Genomic DNA, 12,769 nt, shown 5'->3' with positions numbered 1-12,769 from the left:
AGGTAGGGAAGGTAAAATATAATTTCTTGGTACCTGAGTGTGGTGGTTGAAGTCAACGCCTACTGCTACGTGTGATTGCCAGCCATAGAACTGAGGCGGACGTGGCGCTCCGGCCCTCCCTTGAGCCATCAGGTGTACTTTGGGTGCTTCAGAACTAGAACAAGAATAGAGGGACTCTGAGAGTTTTTCTTTATGGGCCAATTCCTTGGAGAACTGATATTTTGGAACTGACTTATTTGTCTTTATTTCCCAGTTTCTCAGAAGAAAAACCGAGTGTTATCTGAGCATAAGAGCCAGAAAAGAAAAACCCCTCAATAGCGGAACTCAACCTCTCCCCAGATGGTTGCCCCACTCTGTGCATATAAGCTTTAAATCAGTAAGAGCAGTCTCCTTCAGGAAACAATTTTGTGACCATCAGTGGCCAGTGCAACAAAGGCGGCCACACCTCAACCCTAAGTTATTTCTATGAAGACGGTCAAGCCTCACAGATCTTTTCATCTCTACAACGCACCCAACACCCAACATATATATATGACAACATTAGGGAGTTGATGAAGGAGTAGGAGGGGCTCTGGCTTGTGAACCAGAAGACATCATTTCTAGTTCTGAGACCTGGGCAAGTCACTTAACATCCCTGAGCTTTGGTTTTTCTTAACTGTGAAATGAAGTGTTGGGGTGGGCAGTCTCCATGGCCCCTTCAATACTGTATGATTCCATGAGATTTGAAATGGCACTGAAATCAAGCGTGAGGACAAATGTTTCTAAAGTAGAAATTAGGCTTTTGGGAACCCCACCCCCAAGTGTTGTGTGTTTCGATGATTGTTCCTCAAGCCAGCGGTAACTTCCTATATACAATTAAAAAAATAAAATCTGAGAGCCACAAAGGAACTCCCAATTTATCTTTTCCTTTTGATGATGAAGAAACACAGAGCCAGAGTCATCATGAACTAATTCTCAGTTGATTCTAAGTCCTTCCACTCTCCTTCTGTTGCTCTTAGAACTAAGCCAGCTGGCTTTATTAAACTGCATTTTCCAAATGGGTAAATTGGATGATGAAAATATCACATTTATAGTTCTCTAGCTGTGCTTTGGCATTTAATAAAAGGAAAGAAAGATGTGAACTATGGTGTTTTGTCTTTCTTTTTACTTTTGTACCCACATTATTCAGGAAATGCCAGAGAGCATTTGCTTTGTGTTCTCCATAGCACCACCTAGACAAGGGCAAGAAAAATAGACCCCTTCCCCTGCCCAGACTTGGAACCCGCCAAAGGGTTGCAGACCATTTCCCCAAAGGCAGACTTAGTGTGAAAAGGTTCATCTCATCATCTTTTCCTGGTGAAAGCTTTGGTGCGATGCTGAGAGCTATGCCAGAGCATTTTCCTTCAGTTGTACTCCAGAGAGATAGGAATCATGGTCAGAAATTGGCCACATATGCTTCTGAATTTCCAAGAGTGAAACTGAGTGGTCTTACTGCAGGGGACATTGATTTCCATCTTAAACAATCAAGGGAACAAATTTTCTCAACTCATTGAGCAGAGCCACAGTATTGGTTTCCTATTATTCCATAACAAATAACTACAAATGAAGTGGCTTAAAACAATGCACATTTATTCTTTTATAGTTCTGGAGGTCAATAGTCTGAAGGGAGCCTTATAAGGCTAAAATCAAGGCGTCACTACAGTTATGTTCCTTCTGGATTCTTCAGGGAAAAATGTTTTGCGGTGTTTTCTGGCTTCTAGAGGCCTCCTGCTTCCCTTCATTCATGGTCTCTTCCTCCATTTTCAAAGTGCATCACTCCAGTCTCTGCTTCCACCATCCCATCTCCTTCTAACTCTTGACCTCTTTCTTCTTATAGGAACCCTTGTGGTTACATTGGGCCCACCTGGATTAGGCAGGATAATCTCTCCATCTCAACATCTTTAACTTAGTCACAACAGCGAAGTCCTTTTTGCCATGTAAGGCTAAAGTATCTATATATTCCAGGGATTAGGGTTTGTTTCTACTTCCAGCCAATATGCAGGCATAGGTAAATATACTTTGCCTTCTCGCACAACAGAAGAAGGACAACAAACTTAAAAACAAAAAATAACCAGAACTGTCAGAATATCGAACTCTGTGGAAGCCCAACAACCAAGAAATTAAAGAAACAGTCATCCAGACCAGTAGGAGGGATGGAGACAGGCAGCCTTGGCGGAGAGGACACACAGCGGGGCAGAAGCTGGAGGAACCTGTAGGCAAGGTGATGGCTGGCGGACCAAGCGGTCCCACATTTGCATGTGAAAAAGCCAGGAGGAACAGCTGGGGAGCAAGACAGACTGTGCAACCCAGGGGTCCAGTGTGGGAAAAGAAAGCTTCAGAACCCTGCACTGTAAAAACCTGTGGGAGATATGGCAGCAGGAGAAACTCCCAGCCTCATAGGAGAGTTTGTTGGCGTGACCCACAGGGTCCTAGACCGTACACAAACCCACCCACCTGGGAATCAGCACCAAAAGGGCCCAATTTGCTTGTGGGTAGCGGGGGAAGTGACCAAAAGCCTGCCGAGAGCAGAACAAGCAGCATTGTTCCCTCTTGGACCCCTCTCCCATATACAGGGCCACAACGCAGTGACCTGGGTTGCCCCACCCTGGCAAATACCTAAGGCTCCGCCACTCCCAACCTAACAGGCACTCTGAGACAAAGAAATATGGCCCAAATGAAAGAACAGATCAAAGCTCCAAAAGCAGAACTAGGTGATGAACAGGTAGCCAATCTATCAGATATATAGTTCAAAACACTGGTAATCTAGATGTTCACTGAATTGGTTGAGTATGGTCGCAAAATGGAGAAAAAAGTGAAGGCTATGCAAAGTGAAACAAAGAAAAAGACACAGGGAAGCAACAGTAAAAGGGAAGGAAACCGGGACTCAAATCAACAATTGGGAGCAGACGGAAAAGATACACGTTCAACCAGAACAGAATGAAGAAACTAGAATTCAAAAAAATGAGAGATTAGGAACCTCTGGGACAATTTTAAAGATTCCAACATCTGAATCCTAGGGGTGCCAGAAGGAGAAGAACAGCAAGAAATTGAAAACTTATTTGAAAAAGTAATCAAGGAGAACTCCCCCAAGCTGGCCAAGGAAATAGACTTCCAGGAGATCCAGGAAGCTCAGAAAGTCCCAAAGAAGTTGGACCAAGGAAGCACACACCAAGGCACATCATAATTACATTAACCAAGATTAAAGATAAGGAGAGAATCTTCAAAGCAGCAAGAGAAAAGGAGACAATACCCACAAAGGAGTTCCCGTAAGACTATCAGCTGATTGCTCAAAAGAAACCTTGCAGGCAAGAAGGGGCTGGAAAGAAGTATTCAAAGTCATGAAAGACAAGGCCCTACATCCAAGATTACTCTATACAGCAAAGCTATCAGTTAGAATGGAAGGGCAGATAAAACTGCTGCCCAGAGAAGGTCAAGTTAAAGGAGTTCATCATCACCAAGCCTTTATTATATGAAACATCAAAGGGCCTTATCTAAGAAAAAGAAGATATAAAACTATGAACAGTAAAATGACAACAAACTCACAACTACCAACAACTGAACCTAAATAAAACAAAAAACAATCTAAGCAAACAACTAGAACAGGAACAGAATCACAAAATGGAGATCAGAAGGGAGGGGGAATGGGGAGAATGTGGGAAAAGGTACAGAGAATAAGCAGCATAAATAGTAAATACGAAATAGACAGGGGGAGGTTAAGAATAGTATAGGAAATGGAGAAGCCAAAGAACTTATATGTATGACCCATGGACATGAAATAAGTGCAGGGAACGCTGGTGGCAGGCAGGGTACAGGGCAGAGGGGAAAAAAGGCGGGGGGGGGGGGGCGGGAATGGGACAACTGTAACAGCATAATCAATAAAATATATATTTAAAAAAAAGTTTCCAGGGATTAGGACATGAACATCTTTGAGGTGGCAGGGACAGGTTATTCTGTCTACCCCACCCACTAGACTCAATGTTTAGAGGAGAAGAAAATATGCCACAGAAAGTCATTACCTCTACTCACCTGCTTTGGAAAGTTACCCACTTCTCTCTTAGCTCGCGTTTGCCCAGCTATACAATGAGGTGGCGGTAGAAGCTGTTTCTAAGTCTCTTCTAATTCCAACACACTGTGGTTTTAGAACCTTGCTGCTGGGACAGTGGCCACTAGCCACTGAAGACTTGAAATATGGCTAGTGCTATGTGTTGGAATGATAATATTTTGAATATGTTAGTTTAAATAAGAGATGATATAGAAATTATCTTAAGTTTCTTTTCTTATTTTTTTAATATGGCTACTAGAAATTTTTTAATTACATGCATGGCCCGCCTTGAATTTTCATTGAACAGCACTGTCGTGGACCACCTGGAGCAACACGTGTGATAGGAATCTGCACTGAGGCGTCCTGGGAATGGGTATGTAGCCCAAGGACAGCAGGCCCACGGCATGCGGGAAGCGCTCCCCTTCCGCTCCTGTGACAGCACTCCCCAGCCTCACTCTTTCCACCATACCAGGCTTTGGCCCCAGGACCCTCGTACCACACAGTGTCATGGGAGGCCACGAGCGATTGATCAGAGTTTGCCCTGGTACGAAGTGTGACTCACTTTGTTGTAACTAACAGAAAACCCAATCCAAGGAAAACTGTTGGCTCATGTTACAAGGATTCAGGGTGGATTTGGCTTCAAGTACACATCGATTAGGACTTCTCCTTTCTCTTGGCCCCCTGCCTTCTTCTATGTCAGCTTCATTCTCATGTTTCACATGAGGGTCCCTAACTACTCCAGGCCCTTATTATCATGACACCAAATCTCTTAGTAGAGGTTTCCTTGGAGCGGACACTGTGTTTCTTGAATCCATGCTTTGCACATGAAGTTCCATCTGACTGGAACATGGTCCCCACACCAGCTATTCCCTGGTCTTCTCCAACTTAAACCCACTCATCCTGCCACTCCTTGCTTAGAGGAAATTTTTCAGAAGCTTTTCTCTGTCACCCTGGACTAGCTTTAAATCCTTGTTTTATACCTCTCATCACCCTACATTTCTCCCTTATTTTGATTTATTTATTATCTGTCTTCAGCACCACAAGGGTAGTGACAGCATTGTTTACTGGCAAATCCCCAACTTCTAGCTAGGTGGCTGGCAAGAACATAGCTCTCAAAATCTCATGCACTGAATTGTATAAGTAGAGAAAAATGGACAGAGGGAGAAAATCCACAGTCGACAGAAGGGATCCAGTCTGAATACGCTACAGTGGGGAAAAGAAAAAAACAAAAAAACATTTGAGGAGCCAGGATTGGAACACTCCAGTCTTCCATTGTGAGCCCATCCCAGTTCTGAGAGTGGCTTCCTTCTACTTTAGGCATTTGGGGCTCCCATCACTTGCTCCAAGACCAGCTCCCTGCTGGGCTTTCAGCTTGTCCATGGGAAAAGCCCAGGAAGACCGGTTCACAGACTGAGTCCAGCCAAGCGCCCTCATTAGCCAGGTGCACAGCGTTGGGGAGGCCACTCAGCGTCTGTGGGCTTCACTTCACCGATCTGTCAAAGAAGCAGATCACACAAAAGGACCTCATGTGTTCCTTCAGTCTCAGATCCCAGGAATCTAATTTGGACAGAGTGGTGTCAGGGTCTTGCATTAAACCTCAATCTGGTTAATACAAATAAAGCCAAGCCTCACAATACTCAAAAGGAGACATTATTCTTTCTTCAAATACCTTGGAAGTTATAACAGCGGAGGGCTCCACCATGCCATTTGGGGTTTGAATAAATGTTGATTATGTTGGTATGTTTTCCTATTTCACCTTCTTTTCTGATTACTTATCTAAAATGCAGGTTAGGTCATACATATGTAATAAGTATTTGTGCTTCTTGGAGAGAGGCTGTAATGATTTGTAAATGTTTTCGTTTGAGTATACCACATGCCTTAGAGGTTCATCTGACTCAATACAATTGCTTCTTCAAGAAGCTCTGCCTGTGTGTTTACTGCATAGGCTTACGGAGAACAAATAATCACACAGAATTCCAGACATGATTTAAGAGGGGCCACTAGCAAAACATGGTAAGATCACTATTTCAGAAAAACCTGGTGAAATTGTTCATGGATCAAGAAAATAAATTTTGAGATGTAACTGAGAGAGGAAGGAGGAGAGACAGGGCCTGCGGGAGAAACAATGGGACACAGACTCTGGGGAAATATGGAGAGGCCACGCGGGAAGAAGAGGGGAGAAAGGGCTCTTGCTCGTGGGCCATGAGAAGGTGCCACATGGTTTTGGATTAAAATCTGGAGATCACAGCGACGCAGTGGATGGTGCTGAGAACCTCAAGAGGCCTGCCTAGCCGAGCCCCAGACTTCTGTTCTTTTTCTTCTGAAGGACGGTACCCATGACTAGCCTGACTGGCCTAACTAAGCAAAGAGGGGAAGGCAGGACTGTGTGTGTTGGTGGGTGTTTTTAAATAGTAGGTGTTTTGAAGGGATTTTGAGTTTTAAGGCTGACATTTAGCCATTAATCAAACCTGTATAACTTTTGAATAAATAGTTTCTTTCCTTAAAAAAAAAAAAGAAAATAAACTTTATTGCAAAACTTTACTGAGGAACATTAGCAAGCTATATTTTAGAACACTTTATAAACTGCAAATCATTTTCCAGTGTCAACACTCTGTCCCAAGTGAGGTTTTGGAGATTAATTCAGACAACCATGTTGTCACTAACGTTCCTGATCCCATGCGTTGAAAACAAGAGATTGGACCAAAACCCCAAGTTACAGGCTATAAAAAAATATGCAGTAAGAAAATCAATCAGGGCTCAACATTTTACAACACCCACAAGTATTTTTCAAATTTTCTATGGAAATATAATAACATAGATATATAAAAGTGCATAAATGGTAAGTGCAACGAGATGCATTATTGACAAAATGAACGCACCAGTTTCCTGAGCATTCGGTGCAAGAAACAGAACATTACCAGCTTCCTGAAAGCCCCCTTGTGCCTCCTTCCACTTCTCCCTCAAAGGTGACTTCTGAATGAGGTGAGAGAGTAAGGCACCTGAAAAGGTACATGTACGCCAAAAATGGCAAGATAAGTAAAATTGGGACTGGAAAGAGTGAGGGAGCAGGCTGGAGTGGGGAGGAAGGTGGAGTACCTTGGGCAAAGACTGACTTCTCACGGCACTGATTCCTTTTGCCTGTGTTTGTACTTTACATCAGTGGAATCATGCAACACATGCTCTTTTGTGCCTGGCTTCTGTCATTCAACATTTAGTCTGTAGCTATAAATCATTCATTCACATTATTACATCTCAGTGTGTGAATATACCTCAATTTGTTTATGTATTATGCTATTGTGGGTTTTTGGGTTCTTTTCAGTTTGAAATGATCACAAGCAGAACTGTCCCACTGGTATTTCTATCAACTGGAGTCATTTGTACAGTAGTTGTGAAGATGAGGGAGTCAGCGGAATAAAACCAATGAACCAACACAATGGTTCTCAAGTGCAGCCATGCAGCAGCCTCTCCTCATGGCTTCTGAAAGTACAAATCGCTGGATCCCACCCCAAAGGTGTCTGATTCAGTAGGTTTTTCGTGAAGCCTGGGAAGTGGCATTTCTAACACATTGCTGGGTGATGCTGAAGCTGGTCCAAGGACCACACGTGGAGAACCACTGAACTGGAGATAGTCGTAAAGCTTTCCCTCCACAGGACCAGTGCCAGACGGAGGGCACCGTCAGTAGGCAGCAATCCCTGACGTCCAACACATTTTCCAAATTGGTCCAACTGTATGCAGCTCTTACACAGAAAATTATTTCTTCCCTTCATGGGGAGAAGAAGATCTTTCAGGTTGCAAAAAACAGAAACCCACTCAGCTTCCCTCAAATGATTCTGTTTTCATAAAGAGAAACAGGGAGTAAGAAGGCCAGGAAATAATACCAGCAGCCACCCTGTTAGGCCTTATGTAGCCGTGCTTAACAAACTTATTGAGCAAATGACCTACCTGGAGATCTTGTGAAAATGCAGATCTTAAGTAAGGAGGTCAAGGATAAGGTCGAACATCCTGCATTTCTAATGAGCTCCCCCAGGATGTTGTTGCTTCTGGTCCGCAGACTGATAAGACTGTGGAGAACGGAGCATCTTTCATCCCAGGTGCGGAATCTGCAGCTGTGCTGGGTATCCACGGGCAGCTCTGAGGACCTGAAAGCAACTCAGGAAGACTTCTCATCTCAGACTCAGCACCTCCATTTTGGCTTTTCTCCATAGATTCTCCCCGAGGCTCCTGTGCCAACGCCAGTGGTTTCTCCTGCCTTGAGCTTGTGCCCACTCCCTTCTCTCCAATTATGTACCTCTCACCTATCTCCTGATCATTGTTTCTATATGTTACATTCAAATTGTCCAGAAGAGAAGATCTGACTAGCCTAGAACGTAGTCTTTCCTATACAGGATGCTCCTGTTAGGCAAGGTTCTTCCACTTCAAAGGCCAGAGAATACCTACCTGTGGGTCAAAGGCACCAGTTATTGGCCTCATTAGTAGTAGCCTGAGAAACAGGGACATGGGTTACAAAAAATGATCACCTCATCGGTGGGTCTCAGCCTTGGCTGCACATTAGCATTACCCAACAGAAAGGAGGAGGCATTCAAAAAATACCCAGCCTAAAGCCAACACCATAGAAAGTCTATTGGTCTAGTAGCAGGGGGGTGGGTGTGGGCCTTAGTATCATCTATGAGCTCCCCAGGTATTTTTAAATACCACCCTGCACTGAGTCACTCACTATACTATGTTCCTGAGGCTGCTGTAACAAAAGTTCCCACAAACTGGCTTAAAAGAGCAGACATTTATTCTCTCACAGTTCTGGAGACAAGAAATTCAAAATCAAGGTCTTGACCAGGCCCAGCTCCCTCTGAAGCCTCTAGAGGAAGAAGCTTCCCTGCCTCCCCCAGCTTGTGGTAACTCCAGGCATTCCTCAGCTTGTGGCAGCGGAACTCCAATCCCTGCGTCCATCTGCACAGGACGGGCTGCCCTCTGTGCGTGTGTCTATATCCAAACTTCCCTCTTCTTATAAGAACACCAGTTTTATTGGATGAATAGCCACTCTAATCACTTAATCTCAACTTCATTATATCTGTAAAGATTCTATGTCCAAATAAGGTGACATCCACAAGTATCAGAAGTTAGCAGACAATCAACCCATAACACTGACCTCTGTATAGGAACCTTTCAGAAGCGGGTTACAGTTTAGGCGGACATGCTGAGAGTGTTCTGCAGGGGGGCGTGCAGGTGACAGTCACCTTGCCTGACCTGTCCTTCCCACATTCTCTCCCACCCACCCAAAATAAAGCCACCTTAGAAATAGGTAGTTTAAATTTTCCCACCCAAATTTGAGAGCACCCACCCTGACCCCAACACTCAAGAAAATAAAACCCATACCCTTGGTGTCTACATTTGGAAGGTGGTTGGCCCTGCCAGCCTAATTTATTCTCAGACCTATTTACAAAATTGCAGAGAGAGAGCATTTTGTTATCATATAATTAGCATCACATAACTTAGAAGAAAATCACAACTCTTCAAAATACCAAAGTAGATCAAGCTAAAACAAAATTTTTATGATGAGCAAAACCTTTCAGTTTCATCAGGCTAGTTCTATAAATGAATGGTTTTATGATTTTGCAGGAATTATGGGCTCCATCTATTAATGGAAAGATACAGATGTGGAGAGCTTCTTAAAATGTCACTGACTTTTTTGCACCCTGACATTGAAGACATTTGCAAATTATCTGAGAAGTGTAAAATTGTTCCAATAGTCCCTGAAAACTGAATCAATAATACTTCAAATGTAAATACAATTACTACCTCCCCCGACTCTTGCTACTCACCAGTTATGTAAGTAGTGGCCCAGAACTGATCCCAAGTGATTTTGGTTTAGAGCTGCTGGGGCCACAAGATTTCTCAGTTGCCACAGAAATCACATTTTCAAGACAAAAGCAAGTTTCTAGCTGTGGCATTGGCCAAACAACACACTCAAGATGTTTAATGGTCACTAAGCAACCTAGTCCAGCGTACTTGACATTGCATTTCGAAAGACCTTAGAACATGGTGGTTCTCTGAGCACACCCTGCAGTCAGTCAGTCCTGGGCTCCAATCCCGGCTTAGCTAACCGCTGTGTGCGGCCAGCGTCCTGGCTGGAAACTGAGAATCATACTCCCTCCCTCATTACATTGTTTTGAGCATAAACTAAAACAACAAATTAAAGTACTTAGCACAGAGGCTGCCACACAATAGAGATTCAATAAATATTAGCTATTAATGGCTATCATTTCTGAAATAACAGTCACCATTTGCTCACATAATTTATATCAGCATATGTTCAGTGTATTATCCAAGAATGCCCAAGTTCGCCATCCTTTCCCCCTGAACCCAAGTTCTGTTTTCCTCTCCATGGTGAGTTTCCAACACTTTTTCATGTATCAGGATCAACCAACCAACATGCTGTAAATTACCTGCACTTGCTGGGACCTTGAGCAATACAACGGAACAGAAGACACCATCCTGGCTTCAGGGGGTTTATAATTTTGTATGACCAGAGAACTGAGTATATCCAGTTAGGGATCAAAAGAGGTTTCATGGAAGAGGAGTTATTTAAGCTGGACGTTGAAGGTACGGGGTAGAGGGCTTGGTGGTAAGTGCATTTCAGACAGAGGAAACAGCATAAGCAAAGGTGTAGATTTCAGAAAGCAGAAACAACATAAACTCAAAGAAAAGTAGAAGGAATATTTTTTTTAAAAAAACAACAGAGAAAATGGTGCAAAAATACTGCTGAAGAGAGAAGGGTAGAGAATTTCTTAGCATTGAATAAAGACAGGAGTACATAAATTAAAATATTCTGATAAGAGCTCAGTAAAATAAGCCTAGTACTTTTTAAAAGATTGTATTCATTTACTTTTAGACAGAGGGGAAGGGAAGGAGAAAGAAAGGGAGAGAAACATCAATGTATGAGAGAAACCTCGATTGTTTGCCTCTCACACACCCCTAAACAGGGACCTGGTCCCCAACCCAGGCATGTGCCCTGACCGGGAATTAAACCTGCAGCCTTTCGCCACTTCCGCCATCTTCCTAGCTCTCAGTCAGACCGGCTAGGAGATGATTCTGGAAGTCACAGCACCGTGGCCGCCCAAGGAGAACCTCAAGTTCAGTTCACACTCGTGCTGGTTGGTGACCGTGGGACTGGGGAAACCGCATTCATGAAAACGCCATCTGACGGGTGAATTTGAGAAGAAGTGTGCAGCCGCCCTGGGCGTGGAGGTCCACCCAGGGCGTTCCACAGCCACGGAGGGCCCGTCAAGTTCAATGTGTGGGATGCGGCGAGCCAGGAGAAGTCCGGCGGCCTGCGACGGCTAGACAATCCAAGCCCAGTGTGCCATTATAATGTCTGATGTCACTTCGAGAGTTACTTACAAGAATGGGCCTAACTGCCACAGAGGCCTGGTGCGAGGGTGTGAAAACATCTCCATCATCTTGTGGGCAACAAAGTGGATATTAAGGGCAGGAAAGTTAAAACAAAATCAATTCCACCAAAAGGAGAATCTGCAGTATTACGACATTTCTGCCCAAAGTAACTACAACTTTGAAAAGCCTTCCTCTGACTTGCTAGAAAACGAATTGGAGACCCTAACTTGGAGTTTGTCGCCGTGCCTGCTCCTGCCCCACCGGAGGTGGTCATGGACCCGGCGTTGGCAGCGCAGTGTGAGCGGGACCCCGACATCGCTCAGACCAGCCCTCCCCCGGATGAGGGCCATGACGGCCTGTGAGGACGGGAAGCTGGAGCCCGGCGTCCGACGTCTAGTTTTGTAGACGCCGGTCCTGTGGTGTCGGTGGTGCAGCGGGCCTGCCGCTTCATTATCTAGCTAAGCAGAGCCTGTGCTTGATCTTTGGGTGCAGAAAGAGATGAATGGGCTTCGGAGCGACTCTGGCAGTTTAAAAATACCTTCACTTGTTGGACCTGCGTATTTCGCTGTTTTGGAACCCAGTTGTTTCCTTACTGAGTTTCAACTCTAAGACTGTTGCAGCCGCACCACAATATCCGGTGGTGAAACCTTGTCTGTTACCGTCATTCCCGTTCCTTTTCATTTAGAATCAGAATAAAGTTGTACTTCAAATATGAAAAAGAAAAACAACCCTGCAACCTTTCGGCATGCAGGACAACTCCCGACCCACTGAGCCATACCAGTCAGGACTGGTGTTTTTGTTTTTTTTTTTTTAATTCACACCTGTCAAAAGGATACCTTATGGGTGGATCACTTGGCTTCCATGTCAATGAAAGCCAGAAAATGGGCTAGCTATAAGAATGTGCATTGCAATTAATCATCGACACTTAAACGACATTTGCAGCCCTGGGCTCCTCCAAGGGCTTGTTAAAAATAAAAAATTGTAAAAAGATCAAGACAGAATCCAAAATCAATCAGAGTGGAAAGTAGGTTTGCTACAAAGGACATAGGTTTTTCTTTAGCAACTTAGCTACAGAAGTCACATAAGTAATAATTATCTTTAGAGTGCTGAAGAAAAATAATTTTAAAACAAATTGTACAAATGGCTCAATCCTTGAGCATTTGATTCTTCGCCAATTCTTGATGACTTTCTTTTCTTGTCAGAGAGGAAATCAATAGCATACTATCATTTTTATTTTAAAACCACATCCAAATGTTACAGTACACTATAAAGAATACTTTGGAACTAAATTCAACCAGACTGGATACAAATCCATTCTCGGTT

The 12,769-nt window shown here is 43.8% G+C and overlaps 2 pseudogenes; both read left to right on the top strand.

Moving 5' to 3' along the window:
• LOC129070964 (mitochondrial import inner membrane translocase subunit TIM16-like) overlaps positions 1-8,195 on the top strand; it is a 30,153-nt pseudogene extending 21,958 nt beyond the window's left edge.
• Positions 8,196-10,623: 2,428 nt separating this feature from the next.
• On the top strand, positions 10,624-11,808 carry LOC129070963 (GTP-binding nuclear protein Ran-like; annotated as a pseudogene).
• The last annotated feature ends 961 nt before the right edge of the window (positions 11,809-12,769 follow it).

This window comes from Pteronotus mesoamericanus, unplaced genomic scaffold (assembly GCF_021234165.1).
Source record: "Pteronotus mesoamericanus isolate MK-2021 breed Mesoamerican mustached bat unplaced genomic scaffold, CSHL_Meso_final contig_25, whole genome shotgun sequence".
Classification (NCBI taxonomy): Eukaryota; Metazoa; Chordata; class Mammalia; order Chiroptera; family Mormoopidae; genus Pteronotus; species Pteronotus mesoamericanus.
Note: the sequence above shows the minus strand (reverse complement) of the source record. Positions and strands in the feature narration are given on the sequence as shown.